The sequence below is a fragment of the Gambusia affinis genome, linkage group LG15 (assembly GCF_019740435.1).
Source record: "Gambusia affinis linkage group LG15, SWU_Gaff_1.0, whole genome shotgun sequence".
Lineage (NCBI taxonomy): Eukaryota > Metazoa > Chordata > Actinopteri > Cyprinodontiformes > Poeciliidae > Gambusia > Gambusia affinis.
In genome coordinates, this window is record NC_057882.1 from 19,242,294 (window position 1) to 19,258,058 (window position 15,765).

Sequence of the window (15,765 nt, forward strand, 5' to 3'; positions counted from 1 at the left end):
TTCTTTCAGAAGTAAGTTGCAGCTCAAAAAAAAAAAACTCACAACAATTTTAAGTAATATGTATAAAAAAAAAGAGTGCAACGGTTTAAAGCCCTCTAAGTCCCGTCTGCGCCTGGAGGTCTGCCTTTTTAGCCTTTCTTTTGTCGAACATTTAAGCTGCTTAATTATTTGACCTGAACTCACTCAAGATGTTCAAGGTAGCTCAGTTCGTCCTCTGCTGCCTTAGATTACTAAAACCTCCACACACACAGCCTGAATGCAAAAGCTGCTCGACAAAACGACCTTTTTTTTTTCTTCTATTTTATTTTTTTTTCCCGGCCCGTGTGTTGTAGCTCATTGCAAACCCACGTGTCAGACGAGCTTGATTTGCCTGAACCATCTGCTGTGGTGAGTGATGTGTAGTAAGTAACCTGCAACCAACAGCAGAGAACATTCAAATGACCCGATGCAAATGATGTGAAGGCTGCTGAACGGTCACAAGACTGGACTCTGCACTTGTCTGTCTTGTGTACCGGCTGCTTTTCATCACAGCAAAATCTTATCTGCCATCAAATAAAACTAAAACTGCTGCTGCCGCCGCCGCCGCCGTGGGAATGTTGGGTGTTTTGACGTCTTCGTGGTCACGCAGGTGTGATGAAAACACAGAATGTCACGCCGTTTTGCTACTCTGTCTTTTTAAGGGTTTCAGAGTGTTGCAGTGTGGCTGATTTTAGCGACGGATATCGAACAATCAGTCTCTTCTAAGCGGGTGGTCTCCTGCTTTTTGACGACTGTGATCCTCTGGAAGCAAGAGAGGAGAGGATTAATGTATATTCCACCAGAGCACGTGTTGTGCGTTTACTGCAGAGTTCTTGATTTATTATAGACCTGGGAGATGCCCAGCACTTGTGTTGTTGGCCACTGAACATTGTTCAAGGGCACTTTGACTGTGGCTGTTGAGGAACAGCAATACGTTTCTCATCTCCTTATGGGCCGGCACTTTTGTCAGCCCACTGGGGATTCAAACCACAGACCTTTAGGCCGCCGCCTCATTTCTCTGATTGTCTGGGCTCAATAATATTCACGTGGAGTGTCCATTCAGCCAAATGGTTTTATTGTTTATTCAGTAAACACTCCCCAACAATAGTCGGTTCAAAGCGCTGTTATTGGGCGGAGAGCAATTAGGCTATAAATTTCTTATTGGGATTGAAGCATTTCTCTCAGATTAATGAGACAAAAGTTAATGATGATCTGATGTTTTTACTGTTAATTTGAATCCATGCTTTTCCTCTGGAAATGCAATATCTGTCCTCTGTTATCTAACAGACTTAAAGTCCTGCTAGGATTTAAAGCAAAAAATTATCACAGTATCTGTTTTCTTCCTTCTGTAAAACAAAAGCAACAATTATGAGAAAGCACATTTGTTGTTATAGTTTCATTAATGTTTATCTCAATTTATTTTCTGAATAAACGGCAGCTAAATTTTAGATCACTTTGTGCCCGGCTTTTTAACGACTTGGAGTATAATGATATTTACTAGTTGATCATCAGAGTATCTGCTTCTTTAGCCTGCAGCCATGTGCGAATCAGACCTGCAGTTTTTAGTTTGCAATTTGTAGATTTGAAACGGCATCCTCTAAATGAGAGGGATGGCTTCATCTCCTTTAGTTTTGGAGCCGACTTTTAGCTGGCTGAACAGCAGTGACGAGCAACAAGTGGGGGAGGGACAGAAAAGAAAATTCCCCATCACTCCTGCACTTCCTCGGAGCTGTCGGAGTGCTAATAGGAGGACATTTTGGAACCTTTTAAAACCTTGATGCTTCCTGATATGGTAACTGTGGTTAATATCTGAACCTTAAATGTTCAAATGACTTCAAATGTGTGATATTTGAAAGATAACACAAGTCGACTCCGCATAAACTTTGGTTCTATAATTTTGCTGAGTTGAATGGTTATTTTTGAATGGCAGCATAAAGAAAAATATTAGCAGCTACATCTGACGCACAAACAAGATCTGCAAACAACAGTGAAGGACGACAAAGCCGCTGTTCCTCGCATACTGGAGATTAATTTTTGCTCAAAAAAATGTATCTGATGAGACGCTGGAAAAGACTGTTGTGTGCAAGTTGAGCTAATTGGAGTTGTCTTGTCACCAAATCTATTCAAGCCTAAAATAGCATCTCAATGTGAAGTATGTTGCAGCAGCACAGACGTTCCCAACGCTAATGTCACATTTTGAAATAAGTTCTATGAATGACCATTGGTTCCTGAAAGACATGAAAACTTATTGAATATAATAACACTTTGCCCCAATCTGATGACTGAATCACCTAAATAACAGATTAAAAACGATAAATGTTTTATATCATTAAGTTTATGTCTGTATTCAGTAATTTAGCTGCCAAAAGGGATTTTGAATTGAAAATGTTTACCATTTTGTCAATATAGTTTTTGATTAAAATTGTGATTAATTAATTAATTACACACACACACTGCAATTATTTTAATGGATTACCACCACATAATGGCTTTCATGACATGTGAAGGTAAAGGGTTTGACACAGATGGTCTGGCCTTTAAGTGCTTACTTTAACAGGAAGGAGGAAAACATTGGTCCGTTGCTTTCTTAGAAGTAGAATCTTTCATTTAAGACTTCCACTTAAAGTCCCCCACTTTTACGCTTTGTTTACATTCTTTCAGTTTACAACTGGGTCACTTTCCGACCAACAAGAGTACCAATCAAGTCCTGTCAGGCCAAAAATCAACCTACTCTGGCCATTTTGTAGTGTGTCTCTGGTAGTTCTTCAGAGAAAAGCTTTTAAAATTATATAATATTATTTTACCTGATTATAAATAACTTAACAAGAAAACCCTCCTGAGGACTGTGCTGTACTGTACTACGAGATCATAGCATGGTCACTTTTAGTGTCTTTGTGTCGTGAGCTGTTCATATGATGAGCTGTAAGTATGGGTTCTCTGTTATATCAGCGTTGTATCATTCAAAGACAATTGCTCCGATTCCTGTATCTGCCTGAAACAGAAGGCAACCAAAGTCAATGGAAGTCATTTTGATGACAAAGCAGGAACTGCTAAATGCTGCTTTACAGCCATTGCTCCCAGATAAAGGGGCAGAATGATGAGATGTGTGGATGAAAGATGAACTCCTCCTCTGTGGCCCCTGAAACCTGCACTAACCCGGGCTCATCAGCGAAACGCTCCTCCCTCTTCCTCCACACCCTCTGTCAAGCGTCACCTCCAGCTTGTCACTCCTCTGCCTTCGTTTTTCACCTTGGCCTTGGCGCAATGACAGGCCCTTCAATTATCCCCACCGATTGATCGCTGCTGATTGCAATTGCTGTGAATTATTTAGACCCTGCTGAAATCACCCACTAAAGGGAAGGAGGACTAGGGAAGGAGATATTGCTGGTCCAATAAATTCCATGTTTAATGTACAACTACCTTTTATGGCTGTTCGAGTAATTATCGATTATTCTGACAATTGCGTAATTAAATAAAATATTTGTAATAACAGCAGCATTTATACTGGATATCAATATCAGCCCAAATTTACATATTTGTGCATCCTTATCATTTACCTTTCTGTAGCTTAGAAAACTAACCCATAATAAAAGCAGCTCATTATTTAAATCAATAAAATCAGAAATTTGTCGATTTAATAATAAAAATAATATGTAGGTTAAATGTTTTAGTCTCTGCGGTTGGCTTCTGTCAATTTAATAGATGAACTCTCACTTTGTACAGCCATTAGTAGCTTTTGTGTTTATGTGAGCGACGGGAACTTTGGCACCTTTGTCACACTCAAACACATACACCGGAGCGTGTTTGGTCACCCTATGCTATGCAAATAGTACTTAGCATTTCTCAACAACTCATTGGCGGAAATGAGAGCTTTGCGCAACACAAATAGTCATCTGGACGGAACTCATGGCCCTGAGTAGTAAAACATAATTTAACAAAGCTTGGAGGCAGATAATTTGCCTTGAGGAATTTTAATAATTGAGGTACTCAAATCATTTGATGAATCGTTACAGCCCTACTGCCTTTCAAGTCGCACAGCTGTGCAACCCAAAGTTTACTGATCACTGAGGGATTGCTGCTGCACCTAGTATGTACCGAGAGTTATAAGCTCAGCTCCAAAACCCAATTACCTCCCCTCTGTCCTACATTTGGTGACAATCAAAGAGATGCAGACCAAAACGGCGAACCTCCTGGGTGACGTGAGAGGACCTGACTTCTCCTGGCCAGACCACAGTGGTCACACTAGTGGAGTGGACTGGAACTGACTCCCTCTTGTCTCTTTCTGTCTCTCTCTCTCTGCTTCCCTTGCTCCTGTAGCAGAGCTGCTGCCCTGAGGGCTCTAGAGGTGCAGTAGGAAGGTTTCGCTACCATCATGGTGAAAGCCCAGTCAGGATACTGCAGTCAGAGAAGGGAATGGTCTCTTTTTGTTTTTTCTGCTTTTTTTTTTTTTTTTTCTTTTTGCCACAAGCAGGCCAGAGTCACTGCCGCGAAAGAGTGGGCGGCTGTATCGGGAAGCGAGGACAGACGCTTGCAGATAGGAGACCTGCCAAGCCTGGATGTGCATGTAATAGAAAATGTCTGCTTCTCACAGAGGAACGAGTGTTTTCAGCTTTTGTTGTGGCTGTCTAAGAATGCAAGCATGTGATTAAATCTGTGCTGGGCTTTGTTGTAGCTGTTCATCTGTTGGAAGAGGCTATGATATCTTCTCTACAAAAACTATTTCTGCTGCATCCAAGTGCATTATTGTAAAGGTTCTTGCCGTGCACCTAAGTGGCCTAAGGGCTGAAGGCCAGAACACAGGGTCAGCGAGCTCAGAGGGTGAGGTCGACCGTTATCCAGCTGGATCTTATTTTAACCAGGTTATGTGGCTGGAGTGCAAACGAGGAGCTTGCGGCTAAGTGAAAATGCCACTCATTCTTGAAGAGTCCCTGGCCTCGTCAAGGTTAGTGGTTTGTCTTTGTAAGTTGAGGGATTGATGCATGAGCCTGTCTGGCGCTGAATTCAAAGTCCAAGGCTGTCACAGGCAGCAGCTCTCCACCCAACCCCTCCACCCTCTCTTTTCGCAGGCTATCACAGGGCCCTGTCCTTCCCAACTTCTTAGCAGCCTGTCCTTTTGGGAACCTTGAGCAGCCCAGGCAAGGACACAGCGTCTGGTGCAGTAAGCCTGTGGAGAGAGGGGGAGGCTTTACGTAACGTTCTGCTTTAAACATGGGTGTATGACTTCCCTGACACGGTGCGGTGCAGAGCAGCACGGCTCGCAGCACATGTCCCCTCGGTCCACCCCTCCCGGACAAGGAGCGGGCAGAGAAATCCCTGCAACTTAATTATATCTTTCTCTTTTAAAAGCTTTCTTTTTAAATTAAATTTTCCCAGGCAATTAACTAAAGAGGAGTTTTCAGAATTTATGAATGAATGATGGATATATTGCACAGGACGACAGCAGAGAGAGAGAAGGAGGTGGAGGAGAAGGAGAGGGCATGTATATCACAGTATGAGATTGAGGGCTCTGGTTCTGGAATTTCTTTTTACTGTGAATAAAGTGAAGATTAGCTCAATTCAGCTAAAATGAGAGTGAAGGTGTTGGGTGATTTCCAAGGAATGGGTTCTGGTCATTTCACCCCTTCTTTGGTCATTTCATACCTGGAAAGGTAAGAGGAGCAGTCCGCCACTGGATGTTTGGTACCAACAGCAATTTCAGGATTTTCTACCCACCTAAAATGAAACTTTTATACATCCTTTTGTAATTGAATTCAGGGCCTCGCATAATTGGGCCGAAGTCGAACTGTCGACGCATGATCACGTAGTTCACAAGTTCTTGCGGTGGAGGAAATAATGATTTTATTTTATTTTATATGTTGTCGGATAAAAAAAGGACAGGAGTCATCAACGTCGACCCGCTCCACTGGACCAGAACCAAACGGGGGAAGATTAGTGTCTTGGTCCAACACTAGGTACTTCCTCATGGCCTCAGACAATTGTTCCTCAAAACTATCCATCCTGCTCTCAGGGTGAAAAATTGACCTCTTAAAGTTGAATGTTGCAACATGAGGCTGAGAACTAAATGATGCAATTTTCGTCACGCAACTGCGAAAATGGGAGCTGATTTCAGCAATTCAACCCAACCATGCAGAGAGCATTTTAGTCTACTCAAAGTGTGCTTGTTTGATATATTACTCTACTAAATGTTATGTAAGAGCATGGTGTTATTTTGGTTTGTTGAGAGGTCATAATTTTATATATTTCTTAAGTCGAGTGGCCCAGTTTGGATCACTGCAAATAGTTGTAATATAAAATGTTCAGAAAACAATACACGGTTAAAGTGGGTGAAAGCTGGTTTATGTGGCTGGCTAATAAATTACAAAACGGTTTGTTTACAGGTATGGAAGTAAGCTAGGGCAAAATGCCAAAGGGGAATTGACCCAAAACCCTTAACTAAACTTAAATCTTCACATTTTTGTGGCAATGTGTTCATTCATTACCATCACTTATGCTACAAATTCATTCTAGAAACTCAGCCAAAAAGTTACACAGCACCAGATGAACTACTAGTGATGAGCTGAATGGTTGCCGGGCAACAGAATACCTGTGCGAATGGACGTGACAAGTCAACGCTTTGGATAGCCCATCAGAATGCTTCATTGAGGAGCATACCACTGCTTTTCCTTTGAAATGCCTCACTGTTTGTGTTGGTCCAAGTGGAGATTTGTCAATCATCAAACAAGATGTTCCATTAGAGAGGCAAAAGATTTCCCTGTAACAATTCTCAAATTACAGATAGACTTCTCAATCCATAGCATATTGTCAACGCACACCTACATGGCTCATTGCACTTTCTTTGGTAAAACATGGTTGAACATTTGCAATGTGTCTAAATGGAAACATAAGTGCACTGCTTTGCCACAGAGGAAGGACCAAGGTCATTTGGCATAACCTCAGTCTCCCTTCAAGTGCTCTTGTGAGTTTCTCAAACATGCTGTCCTTCTTATTGAAGCTCCAGCCTACTTGTAAATCCATTAGTGAGGTGGTGTTATGCACTACAGCTCTCACTGTAGGAAGTAAACAGAGAGACTGTGGTTGAGAACTACAGCTTTCTCAGAATTGTGTTAGAAGGCTCCCGGTTGTAGAGAGGAGCCATTTGAGAAGAGATGGAGAGCAATGGGCTGATGACTGGAGGCAGCCGTGTGACCTATTACTTAGGGAAAATGGACTGGTGACCAGAAGATTGCTGGCTCATGCTCTGCTCACCCTCTGCCCTTGAGCAAAGGCAATTAACCTGGATTCCTTCAGTAAATATCCAGCTGCAGAAATGAAAAGAGATGTGGAAGAGTGATAATCGCGTAAGTGACTTTGAATAAAAGTGTCTACTAAGCGGGAAGATTAATATGGCTAATAGAATCATAACTTGTTTTCAAGTTATCAAGGACCCAGGACTGCTGAACATGTAGAGCGAATGGACCTTCCTCCCTCCCGCCTTCCACACTCCACCTCTTCCAGCTCCTCTCTATTTGTGCACTCTTCCACATGCACGCATTTACAGACTTCTCTCTTTTCCTTTGGCATTAAGGCCTGACCTTGACCTGATTGCTGAGGCTTTTTAAGTAACTCTCCAGAAGGAGATCCAATCATGTGACACCGTTCACCCAGCCTCACCCGCTTTCCTCTCTCCTGACCTTGCATGTTTATGAGGATGAAGGGAGGGGCAATGGCGGTGGCGGTTGGGGGGAGGACGCTCGCCACAGGGCTATGTGTTGCTGTAGGGGCTGTCATTCAGTTGGTAATCACTCCACGGTCAAACGGGGTTGAGGTCGTGCCAGACGCATCCCGACTGTCTAAGCTCCACCACGGCCCGACCGCTATTCTGTGTCATGCTTCGGCTGCGGTGACAAACAGAGCAGGTTTAGTCATCCTCTCGGTTCTCAATCACTTAAACCAGCATATGTCAGGGAAAGGTCATTTCTTGTGCACAATGATTCATGTGCAGAGTGAGCTGGCCGCTTGGATTCCTGTTATTGCAGTTGCCTTCCCTCACTTAGACACTCTACAGCTGCCCTGCTGTTTCAACCTCACTGGCTCGTTGTCTCACTTTAGAGCTCCCTGCTGTCTCTGCCCCAGAGTATTTTTATGCTACTATGTTCACATCTCTGCCTCATGGATATGTTTACCATATGCCTGGGTATATCAAGACCCAAGCTAACTTTATACAACTACTCCGACGGGGGTCACCCAAATAGCAGTTCATCCGAACAGTGTCAGTGACCTTTTCAGAATATCTTGTGTCTTTATCTATGAAAATCAAATCGGTGATTAATTCTGCTGTTTCTTTATTTTGTTGGCCTAATTAAAGTCTAAATTTGGGCTATGCAGCATATTACTACTCTGTAAACAAATTCTGAACAAAACCACCCATTTTTGAAGTCTCAGTTTTGTTTTTTTTTGGTTATTGCCTTGCTACAATCATCCTAACTTTAAGTGCAGATGCTTAAAGCAGGATAAAAGAATCATTTGCAAAATGATCACAGGAAGTAAGTCTACCTGATGACGGGTAGATGTGTTGGGGAGCCAGCATCTAGCTGTTGTTTATCTGCTTTCTTTTTTTAAGTCTGTAAATATTCCTCAAAGCTCAATCATTTGGCTGTATTTAGATGTGGATTAGGGATGCACAGTTTATTGGCGCTAATATTGGTGTCAGCTGATATTGGTCATTTTCACCAATTCATTATCAGCCCAATAAATAAAAATGAGTCATGGTATTTGTTTGGTCATGTGATAATGTTGTATTGCAGGATTGGGGGGATTTTAACTGAATCAGAGAATCAGCGGTGACGTTTGTTTTTTTTGTTAAGGTTTCAAAATATTAAATATCGGTAATATATATAACATTAGTAAATATTGGCTATCGATATTGACCCAAATTCTCGCATCACTGCATCCCTAATTTAGACAAGTGATGATCAGAACTCTGAGTTATGAATTTTGTCTTAAAAGTAATTGGCAACAGTGAGGGAACTATTAACTACGCAGGTGCAGACTTGACCTGCTCGGTCTTTGTGGCGGTAAAATCAGTGGATAATATTGGTTTCTCATGCAAGTGTCGGCCAATTGCCGATCTCCCGAAATTTAGGAAATCAGGCCCAATATATTGGTGCTCTCCATTCCAAATCACATCCCTATTTTTCTTCTGCTGTTGTGTATAGAGTAAATATTTTATTTTGTAAATTTGGAATAATACACGCATAAGTCCTGTAGTTAAAATTTAGTGACCAACACCTGTTGAACCAGTGTTTCTCATTGGTCCTCTGAAAACCTGAAGGAGGATGAGAGAAAAAAATTATCCAATACATTTTAGTCAGAAAATCTGGATTTTTTTATTTTTTATTTTTTATTTTTTCATACAAGCTAATCTTCATGTCAGTCCTCATTATAAAATATATCTTAAAATAATTTAATTGAAATATTACTTGGCATGCTTTCTGAGTCATCCAGTCAGATTTAGCAAACTACTTTTCTCCTCAAGCTAACATAGCATAGCAAGCTAAAATCAGACATTTTTGAGGCAACATGCTAAACTTTAAAATTACTCAATGTAATAATAATTGAGTGTAAGAGTGATGAAAACATTCTAAAAGTTTGCTCTTTAAATATTTCGCAGTATTGTTTTCTGGTTTGCAAAGAGGGTCTCCAAGCCTCCTAGCTAATGCTTTTTCAGGTCCCAAGGCCTGGAAAAGTTTAGTTGTTTTAAACAACCTTGGTTACCCAAAGAATTTTGACTTTTTTTTTTATCTTGCTCCTTTCGTGTCTTGGCCAGCTGGATGTTCTGGAGTGTTGACCCGCTGCAGAACGGGCTTTAGACCTCTCCTCTATGTGTAGCAGCAGGTTGTGACATCAAAAACCAGTTGCTGTCTCCTCAGTTTAACTATGAACTATACAGATACAGTAAAAGCAACCAGTAGCCAGTATAAACTGGTTGATTATTTTCAGACTCGACCAGCCAGAGGTGTTCCTCTTGTGTAGCTGCCCTGTGTCCAATAAGACGCTTGACACATTACTAACTCACATGTCCTTTTCAGCTGTTAACGGTTTAATATGTGTGATTCTGTTTTGTTGCACTGAGATCACACCAAAGGTTATCATAGAGGAGTAAGGTGCTTGTATAACCGTGTTTACAAGTCGAACATTGGCACAGGAGCCAGACAAATGTGCTTTATCCAGGGCCTCTTTGTGTCTAAGCCTCCTTCCCTTCCATTCAGCATTGACCTTGGTACTTACGAAGAGGCAGGGCTTGACCTACATCCGCCCCCTTAACTGGAACTATCACCACCAACCCCTGCAGAAAAAATAAAAAAATAGGGCTTTCATTCTCCTCCATCCAATAGTTGCTTTGTTCTTCCTCTGCCCATATGAGTTGCTTTAAAACACAAAGTATAAAACAAAGCAGTTTCAGTGCTTGCATGGAAACATGGGAAAGTGGAGCAGAAGACTTCATGGCTGTCTCCGAGGCACCGGCATACATGTGTGCACCGGGTCACCGTTAGCACGCAGTGGGCGTAGCACGGAGATGTTGAGAGTTTAGAGGCAGGTCAACCCTCGTCTGCTGTTTAAAAGAGTCAAACTGCGGCTAACGCTAAGGAGGAACCACAAAAACACACGGAGACGGTGGCATCTGTTTGATGGGGAGGCGCTAGCATGCGGCACTCTAATGTTTAAGGAATGTCTCCTTTAATGAGATCAATGTAACAAACTTGTAAAACATTTGCTGAGTAGGCATGGGTCAGTATGAAAGCCTGATGGGAAAATAACCATCTGGAGCAGATGGAAAAACTCTGCTTAAACAGAAAAACAACAGAAGAGACCTCACTGTTTTTATACAACGACTACTAAACACCAGATATTGTTCTAATATTGATTTTGCTGCACAAATGCATGTAAGAGAAAAGACACAACACCAGTGAGAGTATTAAAAGATGTCAGTCACAGAAAATGTGAGGACCAAATAAATATTTTGGAGAATGCATCAACCATGGATGTGAAGGTTAACTGATTTGTGGAGCTTTTAAAAAACATCTAGATTTGTCATTCTTTCCTTTTTTTGCACTTGTTTTTTGTCAAATCCAAGCTGTTCAGATGAAAACAGGGTTTTTGTTTGTGTTGTAGGACTGTACTTCTACATCCATTTCTATACTGGAGTAGTGTAATTTTTCTCACTAGCGACACCAACTGTTCGGGTAGAGTGCGCCAAAATCAACAACTGAAAGGTTGATGTGCAAATCTGTTGTATGGAAGATTCTGCACAAGTTGATGAGTTTTTTGTAAATGTTTGAGTGGTGAATTGAAATCTGTGTCTATTTCTCATGTATCTTTATGGATCATTGGTAATACCAGAGCGTAGTCAGTTTGTGCCTTCAGTTGCCTGATCTGTTTACTAGACATGTTGGCTAATTTTTGGGGTTTTATTTTACACTGGAAGACATTAAGACCTTATTTATACCTCGTAGTTATCTTCACTAGCTGCGTTTCTATTACAACTTTGTCAATATTCGGCAAATGTGTGGAAAATCTGGCATATCTGGATGGTTAAAATTAATTGTGCCAGTCAGTGAGAAACACACACACCGGCATGATTGACAGCTCTAAGACCCTCCTTCTGGCTCTAACTGGTTGTTTCTATTTAGTATTGGGAGCAGGCAGAGCTAATTTTTTTTGAAAGCATCATATGATTGTTAAGTTTTAGGTGGAGATACATGTGTGTTGTATTGTCGTGTTTAGTAGCTGCTGTTTTACAACATGTTGGTTCCAGGGGTTCACCACAGTCATTTGGTGACTCTGCTCCCAGATTGCAGCCATCAGATTCGCTTTTTAAACCAGCTTTTCCGGACTTGCTCTTGCTATCGGGTCTTCGTGCCACACTCTGTGGTAGAAGACCATGAGCCTGGCAAATAACTGATGCAAAACTCAGACGTCTGAGGTTGGAGCGCGTACGAATCGACGTACTCACTCGAGCTAGCAATTCCAGATATTTCATAGAACGAAAGAGGGGTCACTGAAAATTTTCTGTGGCCATCACTGAAATGCTCAACATTTATAAAACTTGTATTGAGGGTGGTTATTATGCGTTTTCCAGGCACATACACTTTACACCACAGTTTACAAGCCCTTAGCACTATTTTATTAAATAAGCCGTCAACTTGGTTTTCACAGTTGTATGTTATGCTACATGTTAAGACATGACACAGACAGGAAACATGGGGTTTTCCCTTATATGTCCGACACACCCAGGATACTGTGCTACTGTGGAGAAAACTACAGTGCATTTGGTATTGGAGCTTAAATTATTGGCTGGAAAAGAAGATGAAAAACCTTGTATTCCTCCAACAATACCTGCATGTTGCCGGCACAAGGGATGTGTTGCTTACAGAAGAGCTGAGATGTGTCACTGTGTGTGTAATACAGAGCAACCAGTGCCTGGGAGCAACTGTGACGCATAAAAAAAAAAAGCTTCCAAAACTCAAGAAGAATTGCTGAAATAGTCTATAAACGTTCTCAAAAGGTAATAATTAAATGTCAATCCGAGACCTACAAATTTAGCTCTTGAGTGGAACTAAACAAAGGTTGCTAAGCAACAGCAAGGCACCGTTGAGTGATGAGCGATGGTTTTTGGCAGGTGAATAAATATTTAAATTAGCAGTGGAAGGTGCGCGTTGATTAGCCGTTTTGCGTGATCGGCGGCGGCGGCGAGAAATCTAGACGGGCCCCCGGCGGAACAAACTCCGTCCTGAATGAATGAAAGAGTCAGCGGTTGTGAGAGAGGGGCGCGATGTGGTGAACAGACCGGGGGCTGAGGGCGAGAAAAAATAGGAGGTGAATGAGAGAGCGCGGCTCGGAGAAGGAAGTGGTTGCATGAGAGCACCGTGTGTGTGATCTCAGATATATCATGTGCTGTCCTGACCGTCATGGAGGAATTTAAAGGGGGCCAGTGTCATGCTACCAAGCATTAGGGCAGCTCATGGCTCACTTAGCCCTGGAACACCTCTCTTAGCCAGGAGAGGCTCGTAATTTTTCAACTTGGATGACATGTCATACCTTAGCTGGTGTTAAATGACGTGTGTGTGTGTGTGTGTATGCTCATGTTTTAAAAAAGCAAAGTATCTAATTTAGACGTTTTGAGTGAGACACGAGATAATGACCATGTAGAGGATGAGAGATGGAAACCTGGAGATAGACTCTGCAGATGATGCTAACCCCTGAGGAGCGGTTGTTGTTTCAAGGCGTGGGAGGGGCTGCTGCCAAAAATACACCAGGTCAGCTAATATGGGTTCCTTTAATCCAGAGGCAGAATGCAGGGATCAATCACAGAGCAGTTCATGTGTCCGTTTCATCATTTAAAAAAAAAAAAAACTTCTTTTCTTCTTTTACACCTCACCACCACCCTCCCCCCCCGTTTTTACTGTCTCCCTCGATCACGCTCTGCAGAGCTCCTCACACGATTTTAGGGAGGGGATGAAGGAGGGAGAGGGAAAAAAAAAAAAAAAAAGAAAGCAAGAAGAAAAGTGGGTCAGGGCGACCTATTTTTTTTTCCCACAGTTCACGGAGGCAGAGGGTGGCGGTGTTATCGTCAGTTAGACGAGGAGCGGGGCCTGATGGGGAGGCAGGGCCTTGTCGCGAGACGCAGCCACTCAGAACTGGGTCAGCGGCAGAGGCTACGTCTTGTAAACGGCTTGTCATACCGGGGGAGAAAAGCTGCAAATGAACCATAGATTATACGCCCCAAGCTGAGCACCGAGGTCTCTCCTCTCTCTGCAGCCTCGCACTTCACTTAAAAAAAAAAAAAAAAAAAAAAAAACCCTTCATAGTATAAGCCTTACAGTGGAGCAGAGTCTCTAAAGCACTGCCACCTCCTTTAAGGTCCTCCCTCCCCTCGCTCAGTCTCCAGTAATAGCGTTTGATTACTGCAGTCAGACCCGACAAGCTCAAACCCCAAGCCACACATGGTTTTAAGTAAAGATTCTTTTCACATTTCTCCTTCTTTGTCACACCGGTGGCTGTTTTTTTTTTTTTTTTTTTTTTTTTTCTAAATATATCCGGCTTTCCCCCAGATTTGCTTGGCTTTATTCAGGTCAGTTTATTTACTGGAACAAGTTCAACCACGGTTTACGAGTGAGCCATATATATATTTGCTTATTCAGCTGTAATGACCCCCTTTTTATGTTATCTGTGTCAGGGCCTGAGATGCGAGTTGAAAACTGGCGCAAGTCAAACTTTATATTCCTTGAAACGGAAATAATTTTATTAAGATCAACAGATATGTGGGAGCATTTTCACTACATTGTTAAAGTATTGGAGTGAGTGGAGTGCTGTGCATGGAGCCGCCCCCTGCCTCACCTGTAGCTACACACTGCCTGTCAGCAGGCTGAAAGAAGAATACCTCAGTTTTGTTCCCAGTTTTTTCTACAACAGAAAAAAAAAAACTTCAGTACCCCAAACTTAAATGCAAAAACAATTTTTTCTTTGTTGTCATAGTTTTTAGTAATATTATCCTAACTTAATTTTGCTTGCTTGAGAACTAAAAATCCCTAACTTGGCAGAACAGCGCTAAAGCATAACACACATCGCCATATTTTAATGCAACAGCGGATGAAAACGATGCACATCTTTTACAACAGTCCTGTTAAACATTCAACTTGTTGGCAGATGTTTCCGTAGCATCTTCACAGGCTGTGCCACTGACAACAACACACGTTTTTGAGATCACCTGAGTCGATGTTCAGCTTGCCATCAAAGAAACATGTCAGTGTTCCAGAATCGTTGTTTTCTACCCGAACTAGTACGCCCTCGTAAAGCAGCTGTACCTCTGTGACTCAGTCGCTTGTAAAACAAAGGCAGAGCGCTGACAGAACGTCTCAGAGGTAGATAAGGTAGGAGTTTTATTTGTACTGCTTTAAAAAAGTAATTAATTTTATTGCATTGACAATAAAACCATTACCAGTACACACACTGTAGCTCATCAACTGAAGAGGATATGTAGTTGGGATATTCCAAGTTGAAGCAGAGAAATGACCACATCACTAATCCTGACTCAGTGTCACGTGACCAAATGCAACCACAAATGGCAATAAGATGGAAATAATTATCAGCTATCAATTTGGGCACTTTCTTACTTATCGGAGAAATGACTGACATCGGCCAATACCGATGTTAATACTAATATATCGTACTCGCATTCTAACCTTAGATATGTCTATAAGCAGAAAATCATCATAATTAACAAAAAGAAAGGCTTAAAAACTTAATTTTATGTGGAATTGATCTATATTTGTTTCACTTAGTTTAACAAATTTCTTGAATATGTCTCAATTTTAGCATAGCATAAAAAAAAAGTTCAGTGGGCAACAACAGCAACAAGATTAAATGCGTTAAGTTTTTATTCCTGTATGATTTATAGACACGGCTTTATCCTTGTGGAAGAATTAGTGATTTAATTAAGTTCATGTGGATTAAAATCTCTGTCATGTCAAAAGAATGTAGCCAAAATATAATCCTTGCCTCAATTGCAGGTTAAACATAGATTTAACAATGAATCATGATGAAATCCCGTCTACCTGTAGCCTCAGCAGTAAAGCCAGGTATATCGCCGAGTCGGCAGCAAGATCATATTATCAATTTTTGTGTACACGAAATTGATACATGAAACATGTTTTCCAGATTTCGCTCCAGTAGAATCGTTTGGCGGAAAGCTGTGAAGTGGCAGGTAAA

The 15,765-nt window shown here is 41.6% G+C and overlaps 1 protein-coding gene across 2 annotated transcripts in view; it reads left to right on the plus strand.

The window, feature by feature from the left end:
* The window catches only part of nrip1b (nuclear receptor interacting protein 1b), a 53,060-nt gene that overhangs the window by 3,405 nt on the left and 33,890 nt on the right, over positions 1-15,765 (plus strand). Inside the window, exon 1 of one of the 2 annotated variants that reach the window (XM_044140445.1) lies at positions 4,807-4,960. The exons of the other annotated variant lie outside the window; for it this stretch is intronic. The gene's annotated coding sequence lies outside the window, so the exon portion shown is untranslated. Of the gene's footprint in view, positions 1-4,806; positions 4,961-15,765 lie in introns of those variants that run through there. 2 annotated transcript variants of the gene reach the window in all.